Source organism: Phasianus colchicus, chromosome 5 (genome assembly GCF_987193195.1).
Source record: "Phasianus colchicus chromosome 5, bPhaCol1.hap1.1, whole genome shotgun sequence".
NCBI lineage: Eukaryota > Metazoa > Chordata > Aves > Galliformes > Phasianidae > Phasianus > Phasianus colchicus.
Window position 1 is genome coordinate 16,030,375 of NC_143440.1, and position 17,658 is coordinate 16,048,032.

Below are 17,658 nucleotides of genomic sequence, written 5' to 3' on the forward strand. Positions count from 1 at the left end.
TTAGAAAGGTTGCATGTAAGAAGCCAAGGAATGAACACGAATCAGGTCTCATGGTTAGCACAGTACTGTCACTGTAAACCATTAATCTTCTTAATAATTGTTAATGAGATTTAGGGCTTTTTTATATCTTTGTCAGAAATTCAAAACCAACTTACATAATGGTGCTAAGGTTAAATTATTACAGCCTTAGTATTCTGCAAAGGAATGTGCTATTTTCTTTCTTACATTCATGTGACTCAAATCACAATCAAACGTAGCAATAATGCATACATTTTTCATTACTGCCAGTGGTTAACATGCACCACGAGAACTACATTGAGAAAGAGTGAAGAAGCACAAACTGGGTACTGACTGCATTATATCAACTCCGTGGTTTTATTAAGTTTTTTCAGCACTCACTTGTAACAACTTATTCTATTCCTTAAATACTGACGTTGCTTTTCAATTTCAAAAAAAAAAACAAAAAAAACCATACATCACACATTTCAGCGTACACATTCATTTTCTAAAGAATTAAAATAAGAAAATTACAAACTCTGTGCACAGAGAACATTTTTTGAGTTCCACAAACACAGCTTGCTGCTTGCACAGGTACCTTACCAGGCACCACAGTTCTGTTTTCACCGAAGAATTTGTGCCTTCCAGAACTGGACTTCAATATGTTGCACTAGCATACTGCCCAACTGGTAAGCAGTTTTTCACTTCCTGCAACTCACATGCACACAGTTTATTGCACAAAACACACTTATTTTTTCATTAATTGGATTATCCATCAGAAGATAAGGCCACTAATACTAAGTGAAACCTCTTTGTAGAGAAAAGAAAAAGAAACTGGATCACTTGGTGCAGAAAAACTCAGGATCTGCAGAAGAGCACTGAAAAGAAACCGACAGTTCTGAAGAAGCAATTCACAATTCTTGGAATGCTGCAGTAATACTGAGATAATGAAAATGAAAACTCTTCTTGCCATGGAGTAAAAACAACACTTATTGAAGTAGTTGCTAAGCCTAGCGTCTTAAGGGAACAAGCAATAAACGTTCCGGGAGGAACAGAAGAACTACCAACAGCTGCTTGCCACAGCCAATTAAAAAAAAAAAAAAAAGATTATAACATTGCTTACATGTGGAGTTTGCACCCAACTCCATGCTGGAGATGGGATTTATGGCAAGTTCCTGGTACAAGGAAACAAAGTTCCGGTTCTGTAAACAATGTCCTTCTCATAACTATAGGAATACAGGATTCTACTAACCATTTCCTCCAAAAATTTGCTTCTGCTTGTACCATAGGACAGTTTTAATACATGATAACAAAACATTATTATTTCACGTTTGTATGTAATAGAGCAGACCAATGAGTTCGTACAGTGGCTCAAGGTTAAAATGCCGTACATATTTTGTTGCACAGTGTATTTTGTTATAATCATACCGAAGTGACTATTAAAATGTGAATAGAAAGCAAGGCTCAAAGGAGAACAATACTGTTCAGTTTACTTTCCTATATTTAGCCTTAATTCTACAATATATTATCCACTTTGATGCTATTTAATATATTTAAGTGCTTAAATATAGACTGAAATAATAGAAAATGATATATGTGCCCTATTGCAATTAACATAAAATTATCTAAAGTTTATGGGATGTTTGCCATTATTTTTTAATGAACACTTCGTTACTACAGCTGCTGGGGAAAGACTTAGACCAAAACAAGGCATTTTTGAAGATCTAGCACTTCCATTTTGTAGCAGTCATGAACTTGTGCTAAGCACCAAACAACTGGAAGCCTCTTTTTCATGTCACAGTGACAGCAAAAATTTCTCTTGACAAATCATACACATTTCATTTCACTCTTCTATAGAATTTGGCTTCAAATAGCATAATAGAGAAAGTTCTGAGTGTTTGTATGCAGTGTACTTAACACACACCCAAAAAAAAGGGGGGGGGGAGGAGGGAGGAAAACAGAACTAAGTAAATTTACTGTTCAAAAAACCATGCTTCTCTTCAGTCATGTAGTTGGATTCAAAAACAAAGCCAGCATTGTGCTGCTCAGTCTCCTGCCTTCCCGGCTTACTGGGCTATCTCTTTCCTACTGTCCATCTGATTTACTGACTTCCTTACAGTTTTTTCACCTCATCAAGTGTGGAAGGATGTGCATAAATACATACATTTACGTTTTGTCTATTGCAATTGTCTATTTGTCTATTGCCCGTGTATATTCTTCCATTCCTGCTGGAGCTAAAAGACCATAAGAAGTCAAATAGTTAGTTTACCTATGTTTGTGCACACAAAAACACATATCCCCAGATAGATACACGCACACATACATTCCAGATGTCCATGATGACACTTTCTCAAAATTTCTTTTTAAGTCTTCTGAGGCTGCAGCAGGCCTAACACATTAGCTCAGTGTTTTCAGAGCCTATGGTGGCCTGAGCCTGACTTCACAGCAGGAGGAGTTAGGTGTATTCAGAGCATGCCACACATACCAGTCTCTTTGGGAAGTTGAAACGTGAGGTCACTTAGTTCCTGGATTTACAGTACAGAGAAAGAAGAACACACAGGCAGCTTGAAGTCTCTGACTATGAAGCATGTATATTAACACATCTTTAGGTATGCAGTATGTTCTGCTGGACACCTCAGGCACAACACAGCATTTTAGGCAGGATTTGTTGGACTGATACCTTTTAGAGGCCTCTGTGCTATTTTAGAGATCATCTTCAGCACTCTAGTGCCATTTTATTCAGTGTCACAACAAATCTCAGCAGAGTATTATTCCTGGGGTTCCCAGTACAGGAGAGACACTGAGCTGTTGGAGAGGGTTCAGAGGAGGGCCACAAAGATGATCAAAGGGCTGGAGTACCTCCCCCTACAATGAAAGGTCGAGGAAGTCTTGCTTGTTCAACTTGGAGAAGGCTCCAGGGAGACCTCACTGCAGCCTTCCAGTACTGGAAGGGAGCTTACAAGCAGGAGGGCAACAGATTTTTTACATTTACATCATAGTGATAGGACAAGGAGAAATAACTTTAAACAAAAATAGAAGAGATTTAGGTTAGACATTAGGAAGAAATTTTTTTACTCAAAAGGTGGTGAGGCACTGGCACAGGCTGACCAGAGAAGCTGTGAAGGTTCCATCTCTGGAAGCATTCAAGGCCAGGCTGGATCAGATCCTAGGCAGCCTGTTCTAGTGGCTGACAACCCTGCCCATGGCAGGGGAGTTGAACCTAGATGATCTTTAAGGTCCCCTCCAACCTAAACCATACTATGATTCTATGATTATTGAGTTGCAATTCACGGTGTAAGTTCTTTAATTTATTCAAATAATTTCAGCATTTCCAATGAAGAGAATCAGTTGCTCAGTCAAAAACAACTTGAAATCCTGCATTTAGATAATAACCACTTCCCACACCGTTTTAGCAAAGTGCATGATACTAAAGATACCTTTTACTGAGGTATAGCGTCCTCTAATGTACGCCAGCAGTACACACATAAACGTGTTCTGCTCATACCAGTTACCGATTCATTTCTGGGAAAAAAAACCAACACAAAGAATAGTATATACATACTAGCTCAATAGATGAGCTGGCTAACCATTATAAATTAATTCAAACAGCATGTTTGAATTGATAGCGTCTTTCAAGAACAAAACAGAGATGATATCCAATTGTAGGCATGTAACCCAGCTCTGCTAACACTGACTTGAAACATAAGACAAAATACAGGAGAATAAGATTTAGCTGCCTTTCATTCATATTGAGACATCTTGGTTGTTTCCCACAAGAGTCTGCCCTCAAAAAATTAATATGGGGAGTCTGCCTACTTAGTTTGTAGTTAACCTCACTGGTATTATTGCTACCCTAATAAGTACTACCATAGTTAAAAACTGGAAAGATCCTTTCTAAGCACAGAGAAAAGTAAACTCTATTAGACTTCACATTAACATCACACAGCCTTTGTAAAATTCATAGTAAGTGTCAAAAACTTAATTTTGCTTGAATGCGAAAACAAACAATAATTCTGAGTGAAAAGTACTAATCCAAAACACCTGCAGTGCCAGTTAAGAAGGTGAGAAAATAGAAAATAAGCATAACCATAAAGTAATCGTGAGAAAATAAAAGAGCATTGTCTATGCTAGGATTTCAATTGCAGTAACAGTTCACAGAGTACATTGTATTGTCAGCCTAACACACTGAAAACATACTGTGCCAAACCACGGAAAGATCATGGATAGGGTTTTATTAATTGCTTTGGTCTACCTTCATTTTTCCTCAAGTTCCCAGTACTCAAACTTAGCACAGCTACAGAACAACTGACACCCCATGAAGAGTGTGAAGGGGAAAAAAAGGTGATTTGGACTTGCATATAGGAGCTTTTAACACAAAATTATGCTAAGGAGGTAACAGAAAAGTCTGTACTAGGATTCAGGTCATCCAGTTTCCTATTCGTCCCCTCATTCCCATCACACAAATTCTAATTTGTCCTTTTTTTGTTCACCTAACTCTTCTCATTCATTCCCCTCAAGATAATCATACATGCTTCAATTTCCTGCTTAAATTGTGATGCAAGCTCCTGTTACCCTCCAACCCTAAAGAGCACCCACCTTCACCCTGGGCCTACAAATCAAATAGTGGGAGTGCCCCTTTTTCATCCCGCTATTAGAAAACTGAGTGGAGAGAGAAGCAAAGGGAAGTCTGACTCCTCTTCAATCCAACTGGGGTGTGAAGTGTACAGGGAGGATTAGCTTTCAGTTTCAGCATTGCTTCTCATCACATTTTTTTCTTCTGTAGGAGATTTAATACTTTATTTACAGTATATGTGCATCCAAACATTTCTCTGTTCATTAGAAGAATGTCAAATATAATTATTTCATTCTTATGAAAAACAACTTCTTCCTCAACTCCACATTATCTGATACCCAACAACAACAAAAAGGCACTTTTTGGTAATTTTAGCTTGAGACACAGCATTTGTATACCCAGAGGAGAAAATTTCAACGTTCCATTTCCAACCAAAACACCTCATTTTATCCTGTAGTTAGCAAAGATGATCAACATCATCAGAAATACTGCTTTTTTAGTGAGCAGCTTAACATGACAGTGCCCCCCTGTGGTTACTCATGAAAAAGCATTCCCACAACCTTTTGAAGGTCTGAGCTTTCAACCATCAGCATCCCAAGGCGTACATAAAATCTGCAAAAGCAAGATCAAAACGAGAAGTTTTCTTTATCTGTCTCCTCATGATCAACAGTTCTCTGAAAAGAGGAAGAACAATATCATTTACATAGTGTCCAGAAAGCAGCATGCACAAAAGCCAAATGAGGCTATAATAACATCTACTTTAAACCAAAAGAAAAGGTTGTTACATGAATCATTTTTGCTTATAGATTTGCCCTCCGACTTCTTCCAGCTTCAGCTAATCAACTGTTAGAACAGCACCATGACCAGAATTTCAGATGTCCCTCACATGATGCAGTATTCTGATGCATGCACAGGTTTTTCACTTTTTTTTAAGGGCAAAAAAGAAGATCCATGCAATTATAGGCCAGGAAAGGTGATGAAGCAGCTTGTGCTGGATTCCATCTCCAGACAACTGGAAGAAAAGGAGGTTATCAGGAGTAGTCAGCATGGGTTCACCAGGGGGAGGTCCTGCTTGACCAACCTGGTAGCCTTCTATGATGTTGTCTCTGCTGGGTGGATGGGAGGAAAGCAGTGGATGTAGTCTATCTTGATTTCAGCAAGGCATTTGATACTGTCTCCCATAACATCCTTATAACAAAGCTGAGGAAGCATGGGATGGATGAGTGGACAGTGAGGTGGGTTGAGAACTGGCTGACTGGCAGAGCACAGAGGGTCATCGTTGGCGGTGCAGAGTCTGGTTGGAGACCTGTAACCAGCGGTGTTCCTCAGGGGTCGGTGCTGGGTCCGGTCTTGTTCAACATCTTCATCAATGACCTTGATGAGGGGATAGTGGCCACCCTCAGCAAGTATGCTGATGATACGGAGTTGGGAGGATTGGCTGACATGCCAGCGAGACCTGGACAGCTGGAGAGCTGGGCAGAAAGAAACCAGATAAGGTTTAACAAAAGCAAGTGTAGAGTCTTGCATCTGGGGAGGAATAATCACATGCACTGGTACAGGTTGAGGGATAACCTGCTGGAGAGGAGCTCTGCAGAAAGGGACCTGGGTGTCCTGGAGGATGACAGGTTGGCCACGAGCCAGCAGTGTGCCCTTGTGGCCAAGAGGGCCAATGGCATTCTGGGGTGCATTAAAAAGAGCGTGGCCAGCAGGTCAAGGGAGGTGATCCTCCCCATCTACTCTGCCCTGGTAAGGCCTCATCTGGAGTACTGTGTCCAGTTCTGGCCTCCCCAGTACAAAAAAGACAGGGACCTCTTGGAAAGAGTCCAGCGGAGGGCCACAAAGGAGCATCTCCCCTATGAAGAAAGGCTAAGTGAAGTAGGCCTGTTTAGCCTTGAGAAGAGAAGACTGAGATGGGACCCGATCCAGGTCTATAAATATCTAAGGTGTGGGGGGCAGAGTGGCGAGGCCAGACTCTTTTCAGCAGCGTGTGGAGACAGGACAAGGGGAAATGGCCAAAAACTGGAGCATAGAAAGTTCCGCACAAATGTGCGCAAGAACTTCTTTACGGTGAGGGTGACGGAGCACTGGAACAGGCTGCCCAGGGAGATTGTGGAGTCTCCTTCTCTGGAGATATTCAAGACCCATCTGGACACCTACTTGTGCGACCTGGTGTAGGGATCCTGCTTTGGCAGGGGGGTTGGACTCGATGATCTCTGGAGGTCCCTTCCAACCCCTACAATTCTGTGATTCTATGACAGTATTTGGGAAAACAAGAAAAATGGGATTTTAAAATGGGATCTAAACTTACAAAGAAGATACAAGTGTAAGCCAGAGTCATTATTAAAGGGGCTAGAGGCTTAAGTGAAAGGATTCAAAATCTGACAGTCTCTTCAAACTAGAATGAAGTCCATCTCAAGAGAAATTTCTTTCATACTGAGAAAAGAAACATATTCAGTTCGTCCAAGCTAAGTTAAGGGAATCTCAAGGGATTAACTTGCCAGGTACGGCATCAAACTACTGAAGTATGAAACAGACAGGGATATTTTCCTGTGTCTTTCTAGACACTGATCAGGAAAAACTAATCAGAATACAATAGTAAAGAAGAGTGTGACAAGCGCTACTGAACTAGTACCATGTTCTGGCCTCCCATTCCTTGTATAGCATCAGCATGCTCATTCCTTCCTGACCACTATATTACAACATTAATTAACTAATCAGGCACTAAAGAAAGAGCAGTACAGTCTGGCTTTAATTCAAACAATTGACAGCTCTACTGCTGAGACCCCTGATTGAGTTTAGGAGAGAAAGGCAATTCCATTTGCTTTTCAGTTGGTGATGAAAAAAGACTGAGGCAGAGGGGTAGAAAAGGTTTAAGTTTATTCTATTACTGCAGTTTTCCAAGGAAAAAGTATTAAAACTGGTTTCACTAATTAAATAAAAATATTAAATATGATATTCATTATTGTTTTGTTAAATTCCTTTACAAGGCCAGCACTAACTTGGCAGGAAAAGCATTTGTCAATGTGATCTTCTGACACAACTCTTCATAATTCATGAGCTGCACATAGAAATAATTGGCTCGATGTACTATTTATGACCAAGATCAATGATTTAAACATTGGAAAAAGGGACAGGAAACGCAGGAAACGCACCAAGAAAGCACACAAGCTTCATTAAAAAAGTACCTGATCCCATAAGCAGCCTGTTCTCTGCCAGTAGATGGCATCATTACTTCTTTTTAGGAAAAGGGTTCAAGAAAAATGTAATTAAAAAAAAATGATCTGGCGACTATACACATATTCTTGCATTTTTCTTTTTGCTTATAATAGAGCTCTTTGCCTTAGGAGCTGTTTTTTGTATTCCATTGGACAGTAGTAGGCAAACAACACTATACACAACCTGAGCACACCAGAAGGCCAAAAGAAAATACTGAATCACAACGTAGCATACATCAAAGGTCTGGTAACTTGTTTCTGTGAACAAGGTACAAAAAGGGAATTTACAGAGGCAGTATTACATGTAATTCTAAACCTACGTATACTTCTAGGTAAAAAAAATAGAGGGAAAAAAATGTAGAAAACATTTTTTGTATGTGAAAATGACATAACTTCCTCAATACATCCTCTCAGGACCTGTACCACAGGTTTCTCTTAGCTGGTAGCCAGAGGTCTAGAGGTTCTTTACCATGTCCTAGGTGTTGGCCTGTACAATTACAATTAAATAATACACTAATACCGTCATTAGTAATATAATATTAATACATTAATTATATGGTATATTGTATAGTGTATATACCGTAAGCATATTGTATTATAATTATTAAATTATATACTGTTGACATATTGCACATAAAACCATACTTCTGCAGCACTGCAGAATCACTGGTCTGCTCTCTCCTGTTTGCTTTACTACAAAGCAAACTTTAGAGATGTTCTGTACAATCGCTCTATTCAGTCCATAATAAAAAAGAGTGAAAAAGGAAGAAATACGCTTGGTTTAGGAGAAGCAACACTCCTAAATTACTCTTGTAAACAACGGTTAGAAAAAAAACAAGCTATCCGCAAATTAGCAGCACCCCTTAAAGGGCCTCCATACCTTCTGCATCCTGAATTTACAATCCAGTGTCTCATCTGCATTGTTCAGTTCCAACAGCTATCACATTCACTAACACCAGTGGCCTTCTTTTCCTGAGGCCCTCAGAATTTAGATGTTTTATCCTGCATCTCCGTACTTGGAAAGGATGAGAGAGGGAGACCAAGACAAACATTAGGAATAACTGCTGTCTTGGCATGGAGGTAACCTCACTGTGTTCCAGCAGTACTCAGGAGCTGTTCCACAACACTGCTTAAACACCAAGCACACATTGCTTTATCTTAGTGCCCTTTATGTCCAGAACCTGGTGAAGATCAGCACCTTGTATGATCTCAGATTTAACTAATTTAGGTTTCCTATGTCATAGCTCAATCAGGCCAACGTGCATTCATACATATATTCCCGCAGAGATTTTCAATATACCCCACTTATATGCTCTCTTTTTTACCCAAATATCTGGAACTTCTTCACTAGAACTACGCGAGGCATTACTTTTGCTCAGAAATATTAAAGCAAATGTCAAGAGAGAAAAAAGGAAAGTTAAAAACAAAAATGTGTATTTCATGCTAGTAATAATTCTTTCCAGAATGAAAGAATATCTACCCACCACTAATACACAGTTATACTGGTTATGAAGTACACGAGCTATATAAGGAGCAACGATACAAAACTGTTTTGAAAATGTCATCTGCAGCATTAGTTGACAGAAGAATATAATGCCTCAGAAGGCTGGACTCTGTCAGGCCTATTTTTCACTGCACTGAGACACCAATTCACCACTGGCTTAGAGAGAAAATGTTATTTGTGATGTCTAAAGATCATTCCAGACTAAAGGTGCTTGAGCAACCGATCAGTTCCACCTGTCTCCGCATACCAGAACAGGTTTATCTGCAGCTCCTCCCCAGACTTCCTGGCTCCAGTGCTGAGCTACTTAAAAGATCATTTCTGAAAATCGAAACAGCTTGCAAACCTGCAAATTCTCCTGCAAGCACCCTACCCTAGCTTCTGTCAGCAAGCTGCAAACTCAATGGACCCACTGCACAGGCAGAGGAAAGAGCTGGGACCTTCAGCTCTTCTGAAGAAGAACCAGCAGTGGCTGAGGAGCCTTCAAGTATAATTCATAAGCACAGTGGTTCACTGTGATTAGCTCTGTGCAGTTTGCTGATTCACTGTGACACTGAGCTCACTGCAGCAGCTGCTTCCAGCTTCTCACTGTGACTGTGTTCACTCCACAGGCAGCTTTTCAGCCGCTGCTTGTCTATTATGCTTTTCCACCTCTCCCCTGCCTGCCACCAAAGAACAGATGCTATGCAACAGGATAAATTGACTTAGCAGAGCTGCAGGTAAAACAGAGTAATTTATATGGCATTATAATCTACACATTACATTCTGCAATTTATACTGTCATTTAAGCTAACCTTCTTTACTTCACCTTCCATTAACTCAGATTGGAATGTGATTTTTAAAGATGAACTGATGTGGGGAAATACACTGCACATCTGAAATTACATCCTTATTTCTAAGCGATAAAATTTAAAAGAACGGTGTTTTTCCCAGTACGGAATCCAATCTCCCAGAACCCAGGTCAAACATCTCCATAGAATAATAAAGGCTAGAAATAACCTAGTCTAACCATCAACCCATCACCATCAGGCTGATTAATCCATCTGGTGCACTCCAGCATTCACATCCAGCAGCTCCCACACCTGCAATTCACATCTCATGAAACAAGAGAGCACATGTGATAACTAATGATAGATGAAAGGTTTTACTGGAAAAAATACCAAAAGAGCCACTGTATACTGAAGCCGTAGCTTCAGCAGAGCATTAGTTGTGGCAGAAATATGGAGATGTAACTGATTAGTAGAGAGAGGAGGAGCTTGAATGGAATATTTTAAGTGCTTTCCTACTGAAATGGTAAATTCCTTCCCTATAGGTACCAATTTTAGAAACAGTTCTGTAGGAAGATCTCTCTCCAGCAGTAATGTCAGCAGGTTCCACAGCCTGTGGGCATTACAGCCGAAGATAGAGCTCAGATCTTCAATTCTTGACATAAACAGTGAAACTACCACCACTCTCCTCCCTTACACTGTGGGAAAGTGTAAGTAGCAGACAGCCCTTACATGGTGTCCAAAGATAAAACTATCTGAATAAACATTAAGCAGCAGCATCCTGTCAAAATTCACTGCCAACTTACGGCGGGGCTGAAAAAATAGAAACACTGCACAGGAAATTGACCTTTCTCTGGTAGGAATTGATTGACCAAGGAAAGAGGGAAAGGGCAGGAAATCTGCAAGTAGCAATATCAGCCTGTCTTCATCATCATTTGCACCCCGTATTTTTGTACAAGACCAAAGAACACATACTCAAGTTTGTTCCCTTAGGAGGACAACAGTTGCCAGTCTCATGACCTCTGTGACCTCTAATTAGCTCCTCTGTCAGCCAATTGTACTGATCAAATTCCAGAACCTTGGAGAAAAAAACAAGCAATAAAACAGCCTGTGACCTCTGAAAGTTTGCTATTTACTTTTCTGCAGTAATATACATGAGCCACTGGTTTCTCACTGGCTTTTGACTGCATACATCCAATGTACTTCAAAGTAGGCATTCAAAACAAGACACTACGAACTACTACATTGTACAGCATACACCATGATCCAGGTCACTCACAATAACCTAAGCCAAGGGCACTGTAACTTATTAACCAACTTTCTCTCCTGGCATTGTTCACAGTTCCACAGTCACAGAACTGCTGGGAGTCTGCCGCAATCGCTACAAAACAGCTTGTCTCAGGAAGTTATTCCAAAGTGCTACCATTAGGAAAAGCTGATTTACACAGACTTCCTTGAAATATGAGTAACAGGATGACTTTCAAATATGGTCTTTCCAAGTTTCCATATTTAAGCTTTGCAGCACTTCCTCCATGCAATGATTTGTCATCCAGATTCACTGCCACAAAGCAACTAGTGTTCCTTGAGATTATATTCATGTCCAAACCTGGAGTGTTTTCTTGAGAATTATAGCATTTAAGTTAACCAAGAGCATTTTTGCCTCAGACACACAGGGGAATGATGACTGGAGTGTTTTAAATTTCTACTTCTGCCTGACATAGTAGGCAGACACATATGGGGTAACTGTTTCCCAGGAAACGACAGCATGGCTCTGAAAGAAAAAGGGAGCCAACACACTGTCAAAGCAAATTATGCTCGTCGTGAAAATTATCTGCAGTGTTTCTGTGTTTGTTAAAGGTGAGACTGACTTTGCTCCAAAATAAGAAAGAAATGTTACTCACAGACAAAAACTAGCATGGATTTTACTTTCTGGAATCATGACATGCCTGAAGCAGCAACAGTGGCAATGCCAGAAGGACAAGAGCTCTACTACCATGCAATGACACTGTAGTTAAAAAATAAGAAAATTAGAACTAATACGAGCATGCAGAACTAGCTCTGGTTGTGAGTTGTCAAAGAAAGCAACACAGCTGATCTCAAAGGAACATGGAAAGGCAATGACACAAAGACAACTTTGTAGCATACTGCTGCATGTGTTGTTTGCCCTAGCATGTTAGAAGACATTGCTCTGGGACTAATTAATACAGATGAAGTTAATAACTTATAGATAAACTCCTCTTTCAGTATACTGGTTTCAAGTTTTAAGCAGTGAGATCTGTTAGTGTTTAGTACTTCTTGTTTCGCAGAAGACTGAAATAACAAGAATACAGTCATGCTGTATTGCTGATCACCTTCTCTGGTTTGGTGCTATGTGAAGTTCACTAAAGAACCAGGACTTAGAATTTGCCTAAGCTGCCTCCAAACGCATGAATACAGGTACAGTTTCCAGAGTAAGTCTTCAGAATTACTCCTGCTTTTATAGTTCAAAATTTTTGAACTGCAATGTGAGCAGGATACAGTATACAACTCTTTTCACCTCCCAGGAAGCTCCAGGATTATATTTCTAACAAACTTACTTGAGAAAGCTCGTGATCTTCAGATTTACTTTCAGTCACAAGTTATTTAGTGGGCAGAAAATATTCAAGAATAAGAATTTATCTGATGACAACATACGTATAGTCTGGCAACTGCAAATGCCAAACGTTCCCATCAGTTAAAAAAAAATGAAGTTATTCTGTGTCTCAGAACAGATTGCCTGGAATTGTTTAACATCATGAACAGCAATTTTGCTAGTCTATTACGAGTTCTTATAAGTACTGCGTAAAAAAGATCCTTTCCATCTTTTCCTGCATTTTATTATTTCCAAACAGCCATTGCACAGAAAATGCTACACTGATGAGGATTACTGGCCTTAGTAGGCCACGAACAGTTAAGAATATCAGAATAGTATTATTATTTAGAAATATTACCTACAATTAAAATTCCGATCTGTTTTAATGGAAATAAAAAAATCAAAATGGTTTCTAGTTTATAGATAATGGGTCAATTCTTATTGACAGAAATCTACATTTTGCAGGTGCTGCCTTCTTTTACCCCCTTACATGCTAAGGAAGCATGCAGAATGTCTTGCTTGATTCAGACAAATATCTGCCCTTTTATTCCAAGAACCAATTACACATTGAGAAATATGTTAATGCACATCTGTGACCTGTCTCTCCTAGGTGCAGTAGGACTGCTTTCTGGCCAATGCCTGGGAGTTTCTTGTAAACACTTTCACCTGCATCTCAAGCTCTTATAAACGAGGGGGGTGTTTGTGAATCTGCTGCATCACTTGACAAGGGACAAGCAGTTCCTATTTTCCACAAAGGCTGTCACACAGAGAATGTTTACTCAGACTCTACACACAGAAAGAGTTTATTCACAAAATTTAATCACTGAAAACACATACAATTCTTTCACTTCCTTTTTTTCCCCTTCTCTCTGCATTAAGACATACTTTGTAGACTAGAGGGCAATGATGGCTAAGGGGAAAAGTGAATAATCTTATCACATCAGACTCCAAGATTACAGAATGTTTGCTAACTGTTAAAAAAATAGAATACATGGGGAAAAGGTTAAAGCCCTGTCTCAATATCAACTCCAGATAGCTACTGCTGCTTTTAAGCTCCTGAAATGACAGAAAGGAGTGACTCACCCAAGAACCAAGAGCGTATTTTAATAAAACCCAAGCCACATTTCTACCGACATCCCTTATGCAGCTTACACCTTGCAACAAAAGCTTTAATTTACGAACAAGTAGAAAGCTACACAAGACCTGATATTTAAGGTTTAAGACTAGGTTTCTGGAAGCTAGCCAAATATCACTTGCTCAAACTGAAAAAAATAACATAGGAACTACTTATCCCCATACAGTAGTGCATATAACATATTATAGACACATAGCTTTTCATTACTCAGAACTATCCAGTTGTCTAGAATGTGTCCCATTCTGCCTAACCAGCATTACAGTACCAGTTTCTTTGATTTTCAGTCAAGCACCTTACAAATTCACCATGACAGCATCGTTGTCCAGCATTGGAAAGGTAACAAAGATGGTCATTTGGGTACTCTTTCCAAAGTATTCATTAGCTCTTAACAATCACTACAGTAGCTCACAAGCAGGCTTTAGCTGAGTTCTATAAAAATCATCTTGCTGCTTCGCAACAGAATCTTTTCAGGCACTGAAGAAACAGACACAAAACTTAGTTCACGAATATGGTTTACTTAAATAACATCATTTGTCAGCAGTTTTTCTCTCTACCTGACAAAGATGGTCTGCCAGCAGCTTTTCAAGGTACTCATATCAAACAAATTAACATCTCTATTCTACCAGTAGTCTCACACACTTCTTTCCTGCAAAATACTTCCCTACAAACAGAAACTGTATTGGAATCTCTAGACTACAGCTGCCTCTTTATTTGAATGACCAATTTCCCATTACATTCCAAAGAGGTTTAAGAGCCATCCTACAAGAAACATACTTTAATTCACTCGTTGATACAAAGTCAATAAATGGGAAAGCTGCCATCCTTTCCTTTGGGCTGACTAACCATTCTAGAGAAAAGAGAACATCAACAGCACAACTGTTAACATGTAGGACCCATCTAGTCCTCCTCACATTCTTCCTCTCTGCAGCAGGATAATGGATGATATCAGCTTATTTGCGTGCTCTTGGTCACTGTTCCACAGGCATTTATCTCAACTGATACTTCCCAGGTCACCCCTGTCAGCATGGCACCTATGTGGAAAAGCAGTGTTGCATAGCAGTCAGAGAGTGAGACAAGCCTTGGAAGTTTATCCACAACATTCCTAATGCAAGAAGCAAACCTCTCTAAACAAAATAAATCAGGTTGACTGATCCTCTCTTCTTTCACTCCTGCAATAAGGAGTTTCTAACTATGCCCACTCGACACTTCCTTCCAGCAAACTAGGAGCCTTCGTTCTGGTGTGAGAAGTCACCAGCTTCCAGCCTTTGATGCAATGAGAATTTTCACCTACCAAATGCACAGACATAAGCTGTCCTATTCCCTGACTGCAGCTGGAGGGCCAGGCTCTTGACACTTTTGGGTCTCAGAGAAGTTCCAGTTGATCTCCTTCTCACCCTTTTCAATTCTGCAATCTGCTGAATTCCTCCCATGGCTCTTTCATTTGGAGGTACAGCTCTGCAACAACTAGAGAGCTCCTGCAGAAAGGAAGACCAAGTGTCTCTACGCAGACAATCCCTACAGTATGAGACTCACAGAGCTGAGTCCTTCTCATGAACTTCTGTCTGGGTCTAACTTTCACAGAAACTTAGTTTTTGCTTTTCTCAAAAATAATTAGGGCAAAATGAAAAAAAAAAAAAAAATCCCAGCTGTTTCCTTTTATGACCTGATTAATTATGAGTAAATCCAGATTAAATAAGGTAAATTCACTGAAGATAATGATTTGATGATGAGATTTCTACAGATAACTTCTTCATTCATGTACAAGCAGGAATTCAAAACAATCCCAGCACCTACCATTAGGCACACCTGCTCTTCAGCAGCCAGCTATGCACACAGCAGCCTGTTGCTTACTATTCATCAGAAACATACCAGTCACGTTTCTGCAGTTCTTGCATCACCAACTGCAATGTATTCACATGCATAAATATACATTCACAGGTAGATAAATGTAGCTAAGCTGGTGTAAATCCAAGGAACAACTCCCATGAAGCAGTAGAGCTTGTCTAATATATGTTGCTTTCAAAGACAGAAGTGAGAACCATTTTTTACTCCTCTCGATAATTAATTTGCACCTAGATTGAAGAAAAATAATTTCTGGCTTTCCAACTCAGAAATTCCCAAATCGGTTTTCACAATTGCATATAAAATATGGGTAGTGCTGTAACTGCGCTGTCAAATGTGACAGCCATTCTGTACTCAGCAATATTTCAAACACCATCCAAATGCAACCATACAAATGTCACTTCTGTTACAGAACTTTATAAATGAAGCGATATTAATCAATTAATGGACAGTAGAGTGGATGCAGAAGCAGCCAAGTCTCCCTGAGGATTTCAATAGGGAGTTCTGGGTGGGCAATCAAGTTTAAACTGCAGACCTGCCAAAGCACACGGACTTTCTGTACGATCAAACGGATTTCCGGTCCCACAGTGAGAGAAACTGAAGAACTTTTACATGTAGCCGAACTAGTGAAAATTTGCTATTATACTGGCTGCAAGAAACCATTTATCAAATCATTTTGACTTCTGATCACAGAAAAATGATTAGGAGGAGGTTATCTATATATTTCCATTCTTTGATTCCAAATTGTTGAAGATACCATCTTCCCATGAATTCCTGTGGTACTCCTAGGCTTCTCAGTAAGCAGTTCTATCCAAGCCTTTCACGCAGAAGCAAAGAGCCCCCAACCACATGAGCTAACGTATATCTGAAGTGTCACTAAGTATAATTTAGTTACCCATTTATCTTGTATTCAACAGCCCAGAACTGTAGAAATATCTCCTTCCTGCTCCTTTACATTGTATGCATTTACTGTGCTTAATGATATAATTTTTTTCCAAATTAACTCCTTATTTGACAGGCAAGATCACCTATTCCTGCAATTTCAGGGTTTTCTTTTTACAAAGAGGAAGCACATGTACAGTACTACATATTCTTCAGAGGGAGCAGTACCCATCAAATTTGATTCTTTCCATCCTGGTCTTCACATTTATACAAGTTCAGAGATTGTGCAGTACTCCAATAATGGCAACTTTTGTTATAAACAGATCCCAAAGAAACATAATAGCAGGTTACCATATGTAAATATTAGTCAGTATAGCTGCCAACCTTCCTTTTGCTCTAAAAGGACAAATCTCAAAATGATCAGCACTTCCTCAAAGTTCTTATCACACACGAAGATGCAGGAACTATTTTCTATGAGCATGAAGTTTCGCTCAGGAGAAATGGCTGCAGATCTATGGTGACCACATAGTCCACAAAAAGGCCCACACAGCAGAGACAACAAAAAAATACATGGACAGCAGAACAGCACAAAAGCAGGACAGTGGAGGAAGATAGCTGCTTTTGATGTTGATAAAACAGCCAATGATTCAGGGCAATAGATTATCAAGATGAATAAAACAACATTAAAACAATAACTAGTTTTCTATTCCACAAATTTGTGCAAAGAAAGCAGTCAGTTTATGTTGGCGAATGGCTGTTGTGAGTACTTTGAGAAACAAAGGGTCCTGACTGGAAGTCATCAGTAGAACAAACCAGATCATGGAATCACAGAACGGCTAGGTTGAAAAGGACCACAACGGTCATCTAGTTCCAATCCCTTTGGTATGTGCAGGATCAACAACCACTAGCCCAGGCTGCCCAGAGTGCTCCAAGAGCTCCCAGATGCAGTTCCAGTGCTTGCTTTTCCTCTCCTATTAAGCTCTTCTTTGGGGTGGTGCTATTAAATCTATTAAGTTTCAATTAAGTTTCTTAATGACTGGCTGCTTAGGAAATATTAAGGGGCAGGTAGGTGGCAGTGGATGCTCACAGCAAAATATCAGGGAATATATAGAGACTGAATAACAACCTACCCTAA